At 38.6% G+C, this 5,451-nt stretch overlaps 1 protein-coding gene across 1 annotated transcript in view; it reads left to right on the top strand.

The window, feature by feature from the left end:
• The window catches only part of Tmem185a (transmembrane protein 185A), a 31,807-nt gene that overhangs the window by 659 nt on the left and 25,697 nt on the right, over nucleotides 1–5,451 (top strand). The gene's annotated exons all lie outside the window — the stretch shown is intronic.

Genomic DNA, 5,451 nt, shown 5'->3' with positions numbered 1-5,451 from the left:
CCCCGGCCACCTTCCCAGATGTTTCCTCTAGTTCCAGCTCTTGGAGTTTTCCTTGGATTTATGCCTGTCTGCCGTTACTTTGCTTATTTATCGAACAGATATCTGAGATACTGAATTTTTAGAGTCGTTGCCAGGGTATTGTAAATCTTACATAATACCTTTGGGGGATGAACCTGATCGTTTCCATACGCATTTTCTTAGCCTTTGCTGTAAGTTTATTCGCAAGAAGTCGGTATTGCTCTGCTTATTTCCAAGACTTGAAATCCGTAGTGGGCAGTGCAGAGAAAACACTGGCTAAAGTCTAAATCTCTGTCCGTTCACTTGCCAAACTGTTGTAAAACTGTTCTCTCTGTGAGATGTGAGCTTCCAAAACAGAAACCACTTCCTGATTGTCCCCTTCCACAGCACTTCCCACCCACCCACCCCATCTGTCATATAGTAAGTACTTAGAAAACGTCTTTGGAAGTAAACTGAGACAAGACCTAGATTGGAGACGAGGCCATAGGTAACCAAGTGATTCTTTGTTCCTCTTTAATAAGCTGTGAGGTGAGTTCACTGATCTCTTTAAGTCCATTACTATGTAAAAGGAGGATCGAAGACAGACATTCAAGGAAGCTAGTCTTGTCAGTCCCAGCCTCCAGTGCAGGGATAGACGATTGGATGTATCGTGCATTCCTGAACTTTTCTAGCCCAGCGAGATCACTTTCTTGGCTGTTGGTTGGACATGAAAGGAACTAGAGAGAGAGAGAGAGGGTACTATTTGGAGTGCAGTCTTCTTTAAATTCTAAAACCACTGCTAGAGACTGGGTGTTCTCATTTGTCTTTGTGTTCATATTCTGGCCTTGATCTGTGGATGTCACTGTTGGCCTCGAAGTTATTCTGCAGAGAGGAGTTCATTTAGAATAACTATACTGGAATTTTTCCTCTGCTGCTCTTAGGACAACTTGGGGATGGCACTGAAGCTGGGCACATCTTGTATGTTTTCTAGAAAGAGAAATAAAAGCTGAATAGTTTCATGTCCTTGGGCAACTCACTTATCTGTCAGTTTTATATATAGAATGAGTATAATTGTTCACAAGGCTATTGCGCCTGAATTAATGGCTGATTCCAGTGTTACAAATAGAAAGTTCTGTGACTTGTTTATTAGGGATCAGCTAGGCCAGAAGCTGCAAGGGGCTGTTTCAAGTTACCTGAGAGCTGTGAAAGCAATAGTGCGCCACTGACAACCATTTTTTTCCTTAAGCATTTTTTCCTCCCAATACAAATCTAAAAATGATAATGAAATGCTTTGAAGAGATTTATAATAATCATTAATACACTTATTAGTGCTTGAATTCTAAATGGAGTACAATGCATCTCTCCCTGAAATAACTTAAAAGGTCTCCTGTAGGCCACCATTGTCCTGATTCAGTGTTATTAGTGGGAAGGAATAGTATTATCTTGAAGATGTTCCAAGAATACAATGATGAGTTTGATATTAACAGGTTAGATTTTCTTAGATAGTGGTGTTTTATGTATTATGGTTGATCTAGTTTTTAACATTGTGTTTTAATCTTCTCCATGCTGACAAAAGCCTTTCAGACACCTGGAGAGCAAACTGAGGGGTGGACCTCAGATCTTTGTGCTGCTGTCTTTGTCTCTATTCTGAACCAATTCGTGTATGTTCCTCTTACTCCCGGGCTTCATCATACCTACTTATTTAATAGGGATTTTGGTAACTTCTATTTACCATTGAAATCTCTACTCACTTGGTAGTTGCTGAAAGAAGTTGTCCTAGTTTCCCCAACCCCAATCTCTGTGGAATAACATAGTCCCCTGTTTAGAGCACTTATCTGTGCCCTTGCATGTGTCCTTTTGTTTATTTAATATTTCTCTCCCCTACTGAAATTCAAACCATGTAGGACCAAACCTGTGACTTCTATTACTGTTGTTTCTATGATATAACAGCTGGCTCTGTAAGTATTTGCAAAATGAATGGTAACTCAACAGAGCTTGTAGGAACAGTCTAGAGCTGCTTTGTTCAATGACTGCTTTCCTTCTCGTTGTATGGACTATTTTCCTTCTATGTCCCTTCAGAGTGCAACTATTCCATTGACGAGATGGGAAGGACTTTGAGAGTAAAGAAGAATGTGTGTATTTCTGTAGCACAGATATAGCCACTGTTATGGTTTGGTGGTTCCTACCTTGCAAGTCTTGGTCAGTGAAAATTCACTGTGATATTGTCATTTTTCTAGAAATAGTAATAACACAGAATGATTCAAAAGTGTTTAGCACCCAGCTGTGAAGGGCTAACAGCTGACCCTCTACCTATTTCCCTCTGCCACAGAAATGGTTGATCATGAACTTTCTTTCCCTAATTGCCTTTTAGTTACACAAGTTAAAATTCTTGAAACATACTAAGTCTACCAAGAATTCTTTTTGACTGCCTGAAGCCTCTAACAGCTTTACAGATTAAACAGACTATTAGAAGTTTACAGAGATGAGAATCTGATTCCAGAATGTCTGTCCCTGGGAGGTACAGATTTGGGTGTATGTGACTTTAAATCGGCAACCTGACTATACCACAAGGCCTCAGGGTTGTCTACTCTTTTGGTAGAGTTGTTATTTGTTAGAGAAGGCCCTCCAGCTCTGCCAGCCAAACAGCATTGAAAGGCTGTGAGAACTCTGCTTGGCCTACTGACTCATCTGTAGTGGGCTCGTGATGGGAGTGCGGTGTATTCCTTGGGTGTTCTAGACTGAAACAAAGACTGGAAAATGCCTTTGGGGTGGGGGTGGGGCTTCCTTATATGGACATGTAATCCTAATGAACTAAATTATCTTTGCAATCTTCTTGTATACTCCTTATTCTAAAGCTGCTCTTTAGTCTTTGTAAGTTGTCTTTCATTTGAACTCAGGAGAAAAAATGTGATTGCTGGTGACAGTTCACTAAAGGCCTCTGCAGCCAGCAGATATGCACATGGTGTACAGACATGCATACAGGCAATACATCTATTCATATAAAATAAAGTAGTATGTTTTCAAAAGAATTGTTAAAAAGGAAGAATAGTGTAGTATGATCACTGCACATAACGTGTGCAGTGTTAAAAAATACATGCTGTTGTGGTTAGGGTATAGTTCAGTGGTTGAACTTTTGTCTAACATGCAGGTTTGATTCTCTCTAGCACTGTAAAAAGTACATTTTGTTAGTTACTCCAAATAATCCTTAAACTTTTAGAAGTTGGCCACTGATCTGTCATTATGAGCGTACTGTCAGTACTGATAACAAATTACTGTCGGGATGACTGCATATCCATTGGTAGGCGTATAAAGCCACTGATAGAATATTGTCTTGACTTTTACTGATTAATAGTTGTTAATAATAGCAATGACTTATGAGCATCCACCATGTGTCAACACAGTGTTGGCACTTTATTTTTCATTATCCTTACTCTTTACAATAACCCTACATATCAGGAATCAGCCTAATTTTATTTGATTTTCTAATTTTAATACTTTTTTTGTTTTGTGTATGTCTGGGTGCACATATGGCACAGTGTGCATATGGAGGTCAGAGAATAGCTTGCAGAAGTCAGTTCTCTTCTTCCGGCATGTTGGTGCACATATGGCACAGTGTGCATATGGAGGTCAGAGAATAGCTTGCAGAAGTCAGTTCTCTTCTTCCAGCATGTTGGTCTTGGGGATTAAATTCAAGTCAGGCCAGTGGCAAGTGCCTCTGCCTATTGATTAATCTCTCTGGCCCTAGCCAGTTTCATTTTAGAGAGTCTGGACTTCTCTAAAGTCAGACAAGCAGTTGTGAAGCAAATCGAGATTCTAATCTAGGTCAAGTTCCTTCTGAAGCTTTTTGTTCTACCCTACATGTCCTTCCTTCTATGACAGTATGTTCAGTATACTGAGGGGCCATTTTGGCTAGTGTTTTTTCAACTTGGCATCAGCTAGAGTCATTTGGAAGAGGGAACCTAAATTGAGAAAATGTGTGCCACCCCCACAAGTTTGGTCTGTGGACAAGCCTGTGGGGGCATTTTCTTGATTAACAATTGATAGAAGAGGGTTCACCACTTCTAAGCTGGTGGTCCTAGGTTCTGAAAGAAAGCAGGCTGAGCAAACCATGAGGAGTAAGCCAGTAAGAAGCTCCCCTCCATGGCCTCTGCATCAGCTCCTGCCTCCAGGTTCTCTCTCTGCTTGAATTCCTGCCCTGACTTCCCTAAGTGATGGACTGTTACCTGGAAGTGTAAAATAAAAACCCTTTCCTCTCCAAGTTATTTTGTTCATGATGTTTTAGTACAGCAATTGAACACTAAGACAGGGACCTTTTATTTAGGAGTTGTAAAATGATTATACAAAGCAGACCTTATATTGGTGTTTTTATATTCAAATATTATCATTCAAAGAAGTTGGGAAAATAAAATATACCCATTCCACTGCTTAGAACCCTTGTTAATATTCTAGAATGGCCTTTGGAGTCAGTTTTATAAATCACTTAAGAAAATCTATCTCAGTGTATTATAATAATCATTTTTGAACCAAAATAGTGACACCTAGTTTGATCATATATCTTATTCACTAAATTTGGCACTGGTTTAATTTTGGCAGTTTCCAGAACTCACATCCACTCTCAGCAAAGATTTGGCACTATTTATATAGTCAAAATAATGTATGTCAGGCTCTTAAGGCACTTCTGAGAGGCATGTTCAAAAAATGATTTGAGCAATGATAGTGGAATTAATGCTTTACCTTCAATGGGAATCGTCAAAGGATATAAATTCCATTTACATGTATAATTTCTGATTGTTAAAATATTGCCATTACTTGATAACTTACAAACATAGTTTTTATTGACTGTGATTTCTTTGAGGGCCAGGATTTTGAGGCACTGAGTAAATGTGCTGCATGTGTATATGTTGAGCATAAACTGGCATAAACCATTGGAAAATTCTATCGTAGGAAGGAAGCAGAGTATTGGAGGAGTATTGGTTTCTTAGGACACTAGAAATTAAATTTAACAATATTATGCTATGACTTTCTGATTGTTTTTCCCAGTGATGGGTCATAAGTATATAAGGTGACTAAAATTTTCAGATAAAGGTCTCGTACTGAATTTAGGTGTAGATGGTGTGTGACTGATAATATATGATCAGTCATATCTAATGGTTAAACCACGATTCAGTAGTCAGGAAAATTATTACCAAGTGAGATTTTTACAACTTGTCTCTTCAGTAATACTACAGAAACAATATATAAAATATATTATTTGCACAATGTTTTCATTTGCTTTTATCTTAAAGAATCAATGCATAACAAATCAGATGAGATAAATAGGCTATAAAGAATTTGAGTGTCCATAATAGTTTGTCAGTTAGAGCCAGTCTCTCACATCATAAACATAAATATGTCACCTAGAGTATGGTGTGTGTGTGTGTGTGTGTGTGTGTGTGTGTGTGTGTGTGTGTGTGT

The sequence above is a fragment of the Microtus ochrogaster genome, unplaced genomic scaffold (genome assembly GCF_000317375.1).
Source record: "Microtus ochrogaster isolate Prairie Vole_2 unplaced genomic scaffold, MicOch1.0 UNK45, whole genome shotgun sequence".
NCBI lineage: Eukaryota > Metazoa > Chordata > Mammalia > Rodentia > Cricetidae > Microtus > Microtus ochrogaster.
The sequence above is the reverse complement of the archived record's forward strand: the minus strand, read 5'-3'. Positions and strand labels throughout refer to the sequence as shown.